General features: G+C 42.9%; 1 protein-coding gene across 4 annotated transcripts in view; it reads right to left on the bottom strand.

The window, feature by feature from the left end:
• Positions 1–4627: 4627 nt before the first annotated feature.
• The window catches only part of SFTPD (surfactant protein D), a 61380-nt gene continuing 55168 nt past the window's right edge, over positions 4628–10839 (bottom strand). For all 4 annotated transcript variants that reach the window (XM_080400928.1, XM_080400925.1, XM_080400926.1 and 1 more), the window contains one exon: positions 4628–10463. The gene's annotated coding sequence lies outside the window, so the exon portion shown is untranslated. The remainder of the gene's footprint in view (positions 10464–10839) is intronic.

Genomic DNA, 10839 nt, shown 5'->3' with positions numbered 1-10839 from the left:
AAAAGGCTGTGTTTCGATTGTGTAAAACCTCAGAAAGATCTAATAATGCTGCTTCAATCTCTAGAGGGCCAAACCTTTCAATCCAAGTGACTGTTATGAAACTGCGCAAAATCATAAAATATTAAAAGAAATATAACTGAATTTCCTTGTGTTATAAATATCTCCTCTACAAGTAACAACTGAGTGAAATGCTAATTATAAACATTTCAGTATTAATTTTTAAAAGGATTTCAGCTTTTATAAAGCAAATTGTTGTTTAGTCTGATATACATTTAAGTAAACCGCATGTATATTTAACTTTCCGTAAGTAAAGTCACTATGGGATGCAAATCTAGCTTAAAGAAGTCTAAAACCTATATGACATTGGGTGTAGAAATCAGATGTATAAAATTTCTGAGATGTTAAAGGAAGGTAAGATGGAGTATATTTAATAATGCAAAAGTAGTATAGCACACTGCTGGGATTTTGCTGATCATGCCTTTAGTTGCTGTGTGTTTCATCTCACTTCCAAAGTAAGCAGGTAACTACAATGAAAGTTAAAATGCAACAGAAGTTTCCCAGATGTCATTTAAAATATGCATAAATCACTATTTTTTTTTTTTATTTTTATGAACAAGTCAATTCTGATTTTTGTATTTCAGCTAATAAGGTGGCTTTACGTGTTATTTTAGAGTTCTTGGCATATGGTCTTAATTTTCTGACTCTTGAATGTATCGCAGAGAGAGGTTATATGCGTCTATGAGTCAGGTAGACATTTTCTGTTCAGAAATACTCAGGCTTTAAACACTTTTGAGTAAACTTACACAAGCCAAAGGTCTTGAAACTTTAAAAGGAAAATAAAGGCTTGCTTTACACAGTGCATTTGCAGGCATAACTATAACCATTTAGCAAACTATTTTTGACATCAGTGAACTTAAATACAGAGTTGCTACTCATATAAATTATTTTTCCTCTTCATCCCTTCCCTGCTGTCAACCTCTTAACCAAGTTAGAGATAATTCAGCTCTCTTTGCAGATGAATTTGAGTTGAATGTAGCCAACTCGAAAAGATGCAAACCTGAAATAAGTTCTGGCTTTCCCTAAAGCTTGCGGGTCCCGTAGTCTTTCAGCTCTTTTCAGTCCACCCTCGCCTTCTCAGCGTCCTAAGGTGTCTTGCGAGTCTTGTAGATAAAATCGAGTCACTCTGGGTGTCCACCCTCTTCTGTCAGGCAGCAAAACCACATGTTAGAGAAGAAGGTGTCCAACCTACCAGACAAACCAGGGAGGGCGAGGGCAGCATCCCCTCAGCTGTGCGAGGCTCTGGTGAGTGTGGCAGCATGCACAGGTACTTGTTTGTACAGCAGTGCCTATATCACCTCCCACTTGGTGTTCTTAAAGTGGCACAATCCTCTCCAAGGAAGGGATGAAGCCATTCTGCCTTGACTACGCTTTGCTCAGGATCAGCAAAACAATAGCTGGCTGTTCACACGTGTACACGCTGCCTTGGGAGACAGTCACCTGTGAAAAGTGATGGCCCTTTCTTTTGTCAGGAAACCACTTAGGCTTTCCTTGTATATCATCTTACTTAAAGTGAATAATCTGATAGTAACAGCTAGTCAGAATCTAAGTTATTTAATGAGTAGTACATGCAGCCTTCAGAGCGTGAAGGCTGATGTCCCTAAGGTTACTGCAGATCCAAGGGGTTCATACACCCAACTCTCTTCTAGCTACGTATGTTCAACAACCCACTTGCTAAGTACAAGCTGAGGTTTATTTAAATATTGTGGCTATGGTCAGGCTGCTGTAGTACCTATTTTATGGAGTAAAAAGTACATAGAAACCTTTTTGGAGGCTTAGCTAAGCTAGCTCTGGCTCGGCTCCATGCTGCTGAAGGGGGGGTGGGGGGTGGGGGGTTGCATTACAGTCCCTGAGAACTGGCCCTCCCATCTGCGCACAGTACTGCACCTAGCACTTCTTTGGTGGCGAGGAAAGGTGCCAAGGCCAAAATGCAGCCTGGGTTAAAAATCCATCGGTGGGAACAGTGAAGTCTGTGCAACTACCTCTCTTGAAATGGGTACATCCAAATGGATGTGTGTTTGCACTGACCGAAACCAAAGTTCAGACTTCAAGCATGTCCCTTTAGACCTTCAAGTCACTTAACTGGCAATAGTTTTTGGTTTTTTTAAAAAAAAACTTACAAAACTTATGTTCTTACAGAACATATGAATTAGGGTATTTTTACAGAAAGTAACTGTTGAGAATTTTTCGCATGATGGATATCTTTATAGTGTTACAAACAATTTTCTGAACATTTGTTGGGGGAAAAAGAATTTTTTTCGGCTGTATAAAGGAGGTTCAGTAACACTTTCCCCCCCATATCTGACATGCGACTTCTATCTCTTGATATTTGACACTAATATTTCATTGATCTTGCCAAAACCAAGTTCCTTTTACAGTTTCTTTCCAAGAAGTCTACTTATCTTGTTTAAACTTAGTAAGATTTTAATCTTGCGTAATTCTGGTGGTGGTGTCATTACTCTCACCTTTGGAAGTGGTGCTCTCCATTGGCTGCAAAGTGAACATCATCAGGCAGCTTGGCTGTCAGCAAGCTGGGTGGTCCAGTACGTGCACAAGTACTCACAAATACATGGCAAACAGTGGCAGTCTTATAAGGCACAACTAGTATTTAAGGTCAGGATAGGGTGGATTAGGCTTTTAAAACAAGTTCATAAATGTTTCAGGAAATAACTTTGAAGTGAGGGGTTGCCAGCCTTGGGGAGTCCTGTCTTTCTACAAATCAGAGGATGCTGTGCTGCCTCACTCAGACTTAGGAAATAAATGAGGTGCCTAAATGCTGAACTGATTTACCTCTCAGGCTGGTACTGCTGGTTCCAGACCTGCCTGCTGACAGCAGGGTTGCTAAGGGAGCAGCCATAGGCAGGGTGAGAAATATTTGCTTTGTTTGGCATTTTTGGTCCTTATCTAGTACCGCAAGTAGCTAGTGTCTGAAGGGGGCTGACATCTGTGGCTGTGAAGTAACTCACTGAGTCCTTTCCCTCTTCCCTGGGAGGCCACAGAGGAAAATGCCCAATGTGAGGTGGTGGGGGGACATTTCTGCTGTGTCACATTCAGACTGACACTGCAGGAAGCCACTTTCTTTCACACACCTGCAATCAGCTCTAACTTTGAGGTAACTCTAAACCCCCCAGAGATAAGCAGGATAAAATAACAAAAACTTACCATGGCTTTAAGTGTCTGGGGAGGGGTCCATCTTCATTCTCAGGTTGATGTTAATCACTGTAAACTTCCCAAACTTTATTGGAATACGATGAGTGGAAAACTACTGTATGAGGTGATGCCTGTGTTCCGGTTTCCTCATGCTTGTGGCAGAGTTAGTTTCACAACAAGAGTCACGCAAGGCTGAAGGCTGTGGGTGGGTGAGCTGTAAAACTGTTGTGAGTAAGAGTAAGAATTGAGTTTGAAAGTGAAGCAGTGCCTATGGACTCCTGAGCCCTCATTTCCCCTCCGTGTACCTGTTTCAGCTGGGTTAGCATAGCGACTGAACAGTCTGCCTAGACCTTGCATGACACAGGATTCACTAGTTTATATTTTGGCTGTGTTGTCCGAAAATAAGGCATTAGTTAACAGCTTGTAGATCTCAAGTGCTGAACAGATGCACTGGATAAACTGAGGACTTTGCTCAGGAAAGTTTTCTCTTTGCATATGTTGGGATAACTTTACAATTCCTGGAAGAGGGAAATGTGGTCCTATTTAGCATGGATTGTTGTGATAGAGGATTTGAATCTTGCTGGAGTGAATAATTAAGTAACCTGTGGAGGCAGACCACCTGCAGGTGCCGAATTGTTTGAGCAAAAAGCTGTCTTAGTTTGACATTGGCCCTGTTGCGTTAATCATCCTGAATAAATACCTGTAAGATAAATTGCCTGGTTTGCAGAGAACAGCAGCAAGAATGAATCACGAACTGTGACATCAAGCAGAGGGCTGAGTGAAGGCCAGGAAGACCAATGCCTTGTCACAGAGCAGGTGGCAAGAATGTGTACTCAAAATATTTGAGTAATTGGATTTAAGGATTGTTGTGCATGGCCAGTTGCTGCTCTGGAATTGCAGCGAAGTGTGCAGCGATGAGGCTCCAAGCAGCCCCTGCGTTCACACCAACCATGAGCTCACCTTCCCTCCAAGCAGTTACCTTTGTGCTGGGAGTGTTCCATGCCCCTGTCACACAGAGGGCGAGAGGAGCTGGTCTGGCTCTAGAACTGGGTGTTCGCTTGCTCAGCTTTCCGTGACCAAGCTGGAGCTGACAAAGCACACGTCAGTGTGACGGGTAGCCAGGCATTTGGCTTTCTGTATACGTGGAGGCATGCTGAGGTGCTCAACCAGCCTTTGTACCATGTCATGGAGCTTATGCAGAACCTTCATGGCTGAACATGAGCCTCCCACGTGCCCAGGTGGCCCAGGAGGCCAGCGGCACCGGGCTGGTGCCCGAAACAGCGTGGCCAGCAGGCCCGGGGCAGGGACCGTCCCCCTGCGCTCGGCACCGGCGAGGCCGCCCCTGGAACGCTGTGTCCAGCTGTGGCCCCGCACGGCCAGAGGGACGCAGAGGGGCTGGAGCGTGTCCAGAGCCGGGCAGGGGCTGGGGGGGCTCAGCCTGGAGGGGGGGGGGCTCGGGGGGGCCCTTATCGCTCCCTGCAGCTGCCTGACAGGGGCTGTAGGCAGGGGGGGTCGGGCTCTGCTCCCAGGGAACAAGGGACAGGACAGGAGGGAACGGCCTCAGGTGGCACCAGGGGAGGGTTAGATTGGGTGTGAGGGGACATGTCTTCACCGAAAGGGTGGTCAGGCACTGGAACGGGCTGCCCGGGGCGGTGGTGGAGTCACCCTCCCTGGAGGTGTTTAAAAGCCGTGTAGATGTGGCACCGGGGACATGGTTTAGTGGTGGGCTTGGCAGTGCTGGGTTAAGGGTTGGAACTGATCACCTCAAAGGTCTTTTCCAACCTAAATGCTTCTGTGACTCACCTTAGCTATGTTGAAGTCAACTGCCCTAGAGGGAGGGTAGAAAAAAAAATAAATCATGGGTTTCTCTGGATGTGCCTGTTAAACTGCACAACTGTAGATCTAACCTTGGGAATACTCAGCTTCGGTAGGTGACTGGACTCAGCAGTAAAGCAGCTCAGAAAGCTTTGTCTTAATGCCTCAGCTCGAGCTGGAGCGTGAGGGCTCTGAGCACTTTCTGCAGCAAGTGCAGGGTACGGGCTGCTTTAGAAACACAGGCCCAGGGGAATCCCAGCAAGGGTTTGACAAGCAGCTCTGTGGTGCCCACAGATTAGCTGTATTTGAACCTCTCTATATCTAGCTTTAAAAAAAAAAAAAAAAAAAAAGGCCTTGTTGTATCTCTACTGATCTTCTTAAACCACATAAGCACACAGCCTGCACGGTGTGGCACCCTGGGCTTCTTGTGCTGCTACCATTTTGAGTCAGGAAAGGGATTAAGAGGTTTGGTGTTTTTTTGGTGTTTTTTTAGAAGTGTGTTGGTTTGGTATTCTTTTTTTTTTTTTTTTTTTTTTTTTTTTTTTTTTTTTTTTTTTTTTAGGGGAGTGTTAGGTTTCTTTTAGGAGAGATTTTTGCCTGAGGGGCTCAAGACAGGTGGCTTCTGGCCACCACATTTCAGGTATACAAAGGTTAAAGACGTGCTGACTCCAAAGCTTTTCCATGGGAAAGATGAGGTGGGTGAGTCCCCCTTGTGCTCATAGCTCTGCGTCACCCTAGCAGCACTGCTTATATCTCCGTCAGGGGATCTGCTATGGGTGAAGATGGCCAAAGAAATGCAGCCGGCGCAACAGCAGTGGTAGCAGGAGTGTCTGTAGAGGTAGACTTGGTAAGGGAAACTTCCAGAAAGGGATCAAAATGCACGCAGCTTAGAGGCTTGTGGGTTAAGGGGTGCCGGAAGATCTTGTGGCTGCAAGTCACTTTCATTATGTGCCTGAGAAATCTTACTTTTTGCTCTTGTTGTAAGTTAGCAGGCTGAAGGAGCAGTGGGAACCCATAGGCAGTTGTGTCAAGTGGGCAATGACTGACAGAACAGCCAAAAAGGCCAGTGCTTTCATTATAAGTAATTTCCTCTTTATGGCTGGCAGGCTGGGAAAGAGCAACTTATTTTTTCATGCTGCATCATCTGAGTTCACTAGCTATGAATAAAGAGATAAGGGATAGGCAAGTGCAGCCCAGGGAGCTCGCCAGAGAGCAGCACTAAAGCTGGCAGGCATAAGGTGATTCTGGTTGCACCTTGTGCCATCAGTGTACACCTCCACATGTTCCCCTTCCCCTTTGCCAGAAGGTTCATTTAAATGCCAGTTAGTATAGCTCAGCTGTGTACCATCCAGGAACTAGAATTTGCTTGGAATTAGGGTTTCCTTTATCTCCAGGTAGGCATATCTCCAGGTATTAAAACTCTTCACAATGGAGAGAATGGCATCATTCTTGCCAGCGTTCCTCTGAGTGGCAATAGACCCTCCAGCTTCTCGCCATTTTTATAGTAGCATGGACACCCCTCTCTTCATAGCAAATATTTTTTCCTCCAGACGCTGCTGTTATCTTTTCCAAGTGGAGGACCGCAAGATGCAGTGAAAGCTGATAAGCTTTTATGCATAGCTGTGTGGTCACTTTGTTGCTAATTGTACTTCCTGCTGTTTTCCTCCATAACTTTAGATTAAATCCAGGAAGAGGTAAAGGAGAGGAAAATTTGAAACCAAAAATTAAAAAAGAAAAAAAGAGACAATCCCCCAAAGCCAAAATAAATCTGGAAGCATGAGGGGAGGGGAAAGAGAAGAAACACATAAATACACAGACAATGAAATAGGTGAAGCACAAAAGAAGTTGGAAAAGGAGGAAAGGAAATGAGGAGGTCTATTTTCAGAAGAAGTATATTATCATTTTCTTTGAGACTCTGTGTAAGCTCTCTGAGATGGGTTTGCAGTATGCAGGGGTGCATGTCAGTCCTAAGTGAGTACGATCATAAGATCTTAGATGTGATTTGGTTGTGATTGTTTGGTACGTTTTTAGTGTTCATTTTATTTGTTTGTTAGGAGTATGGGGTGCCCATGGAGCACTTGTGCATAGATGGGGAATTTTAATGATGCGATCATTTTCTGACTTGCACCCATACTTCAGAGCTGTTACCTAGACGTCTCCCACTAGTTATGAAAAACTAGTCTTCTCCTCCCTGCGTTTGAGAGTTATTACTCTCTTGTCTCCCAATGTAAATGGAATAAACCAGAATGCAATAAAACTGCAGAAAGTTCTGCCTTTTCCCTAAGAAGCCATTTTGTTTAGCTTGTTTATGCCCAGTAATCCAGGCACGGTCTTTCAAGTCTGGAAATCCAATGCTCTAACTGACAGCTAACATTTTCCATTTCATTATCAACAAATGGTAGGAAACCTATGAACAAACCCAGCTATTAGGCACTTTGCCTTATAGTTTGAATCTTGGCTTTCGAGATAAAGCAGGGGTAATCATGTGAAATTAATACGAACTGCTAAAATGTTTGTTTGACCTGTTTTAGTTTTCTGCTGTGCTTCAAATGGGGGATCTTTTCACACACTGATCTTTGCAAGGATAGGGAATGCATTCCTGGAAACTACCTGCAGAGCAGTGATGTTTATGGAAAACTTGAATTAGCAAACTGAGTCAGTCTTCACTCTATAAGTGACTAAGCCACTCCAGGCAAAACGCTGGCAGTTGTGCGGTAGGTTTAGTTGATTTTTAACTGTGTCTAGGGATTGTTGACAGAATCTTTCAGGCTGTTTAAGCACTCGCAGCTTCAACCTAACACCTAGCAACAAGTTTCTTGCGTCCTGTGTAATGGGAAAGGATACCCTTTTCTCTGTGAATCTCACTGTTGTGTCATTAAGTAGGAGAGGTTTAAGCATCTTGCTTCATACAAGGAATTAATAAAGATCTGGGGTTTTTCTATAGAGTACAACCCACATCAGATTATACAAGGTAGCACTGAGTTTACAAAGCATGAGAATAGAACACAACAGTACATCTAGATAAAAACAGAGATGGTAACTGCATGCACCTGGCATAAATCCTTCACCTATCCCATCTTCAGGCAAGTGCATGAAACTGGGCAGTTAAAGGAATTCCTGCAGGTTTATGTTGAGCACAGCATGGGAACAGGAACAAAGCTGCTCCTAAGATTTTGTGGAACAATTGTGGAGACAGCATTATTTAAAGCCAGATATAAAACAGGCTGCTTTACTATCCAGCGTAGAGTACTACACTAAAAAAACTCAATGTTTCAAAATTTTTCTGTCTAAGTTTGAAGTTTTATGTACCTTAGGCTTTGCCTCCAGTGACATGAGTGTCATGGATGTAGTTGCAAAGTTAGGTTATTTCAAATAAATAAAATATTTTTCCAAAAGACCTAGTCTGCTAGTCTACAGATTGGGGAAAAAAAAACCCAAACCCACTACACACACACACACACCCTCCTCCAACCAAAACCCACATCCCTTTCAAAGTGCTTTTTTGTACAGCAGATACCATTATATGCCATTTCTCCCCTACAAAAAGTTAAATAGTTTCAGTCCTAATTTGACAGGGGAGCAATATACACATGGCTGAATTAGTAAGTGAAAGCCAGGTTAAGATAAACTGGGACGTGCTACCTTTATCAAATGGTTTAAGAGCAAATAATTGTTTAATGCTTATTCCTCCATCTTTTAAAGTCCTCACCTCAGGTGGTATCCTCTGTAAAAGCAGGCGGAAGTTTTAATACAAATGTTGAGACACAAAGATAAAAAAAATCCAAAGTGGAAAGGTTTGTGATACAGTTTAATCAGATTCAACATAATTTAAACAGAAACCTATTTAAAGATGTACAATTTACCTAGCAGCTACAATATGAAAAAAAAAAAAAAAAGACGACTAATTAAATGGTCAAATTTATAGGGCATGTAACTTGAGATTCACCTAGTTACTTACGGGAAATACAAAGAGCATGTAATATGATAGGAATTTGCATCTGAATAGAAGTGTAATGCACTTTAACTTCAGTGATGGGGTGTGTGCGCGTGTGCTTTCTTCAAGAGGTAAACACTTAAAATGTGCGGAAAATATTTGAGGGTACTTTCTTGACTTGTAGAAACACTTTCACATATTTTAAAAAAAACCCAATGCTGGAACAGAACAAAGCAATTTCTCAATACATATTTGAACCCCCTAACGTAAATGTTAAATGGCTGTGTAAATGTTAAATTGTAAATGTCACTGAAGGCAAGCCAAAAGAAGTTCACCTGAAATATAATATGCAACAGGAACATCACCATCATTTTCATTACAGACTGAGGGCTTATCAGTGATAATTACTGAAGCCTTGTAACTAAATAAAAATCTCATAACTGTAGAGCAAAGCCAAAAGACAACAGTACATTTGCAGCACACGTAGAGGTAACAGGCACAGAAGCATGTACTGAAATAAATTATACTCCAGAGGATGTCTATATATCATAAATAATGTTTTATGCAACAGAACAAAGGTGTTTCAGTGAAGGAAAAAGCTGCTCTAAACCGGTGCTGTAGGTAGAGCCCTCGGGATGCTGAGCTGGTGAGATGGAGCTGCGTTGCCAGGTGTCTGAGGGTTACCGCTGAGGGCTGTTTCTGTCCAATGGAGACTTCTAGGAAAGCAGTTTAAGGCTGTGCTGCATTTCAGAAAGGGAAGATGTGGTCATACCGTCCTTCTGGTGTCAGGCCAGCATCCTGATGTTGCAGGAAGGCTAACAGCCAAGTTGGTTGAGGAATAGATGCTTTGAGATGAGGTGGGGAATGCGAGCAATATCCATATTTTTTTATTCAGAAATTATCCATAATTATCCATATATTAGTGGAAGATGCTGCTGGATCTGAGCAAGTCTGTGCCTGTAGCTTGCACTTTCATACTTACCTCAACAACTGATGTGGAGCCCTTTGTCATTGGCGTTATGCCCACTGAAGCCTGATTGACTCCTGCTTCACTGTTTGTGTGCCCCAGAAGAGGTACCAGCCCTGGGAAAAATAAAAAAGCAGGACCCAGTTGTGTGTACCCTGGCAGAAGAAGGCCATTTTAAACCTGCATGAGTAGCCTTTGTTTAAAGTTTCTAGTTAAATTCTACATTTCTTAGTTTCTTTTGAGTGTTTGACTTAACCTCAGTCAAAAGAATGTTAGAAGCATTTTCTGATTGTTTTATGGGGTGGAAAGAAAAAGAAACAAACCCAAACAAGAACCAAAAGAAAGAACATGAGGCAAGCCATTTCCTGGGATCCAGATGAACCGTAGGAAAAGTCACTGGCAGAGACTATTGGGTCTTTGCATCCGTGGTGAGACCAGCTTTAGCACTTCAGCTGCATCTGGAAGAAGCCGCAGGTGGGGCAAGTGGGAGGCTTGGCCTCCATGAGTGGGTTCCACAAGCTGGCTGATGGCCTGGGAAACCTGGAGGGAGACAGAAGGTTTTTTTTCCGTGATAGACTCCTGGGAAGAAGTGATGTAGATTTGATAATTTCTAAACTTTTCTTGTCTTGACTTTCATCAGTGTACTGATAAGCTGGAGCGAGCTAAAATAGATATTTAAAAATACTTGCATTTCTACTATGCTTGTTTATGATTGCCTAACAGACTGTTCTGTGTAACTATCATAACTTGTAAACTGTTTTCTGATTTTTGCTTTGAGCTGCATATCACAGACTTGGAAAGATTCAAAGATACAGTTCTGAAAAAGAACAAAAGATTTTTGAGTATTGAGGCAGCTTTTCTTCTGTGTTTCCACATCTGTCATGAAGAGGTTTTAGAATTTCAGTGCTAGTGCAGC

The sequence above is a fragment of the Falco punctatus genome (genome assembly GCF_963210335.1).
Source record: "Falco punctatus genome assembly, chromosome: 9".
NCBI classification, from domain to species: domain Eukaryota; kingdom Metazoa; phylum Chordata; class Aves; order Falconiformes; family Falconidae; genus Falco; species Falco punctatus.
Note: the sequence above shows the minus strand (reverse complement) of the source record. Positions and strands in the feature narration are given on the sequence as shown.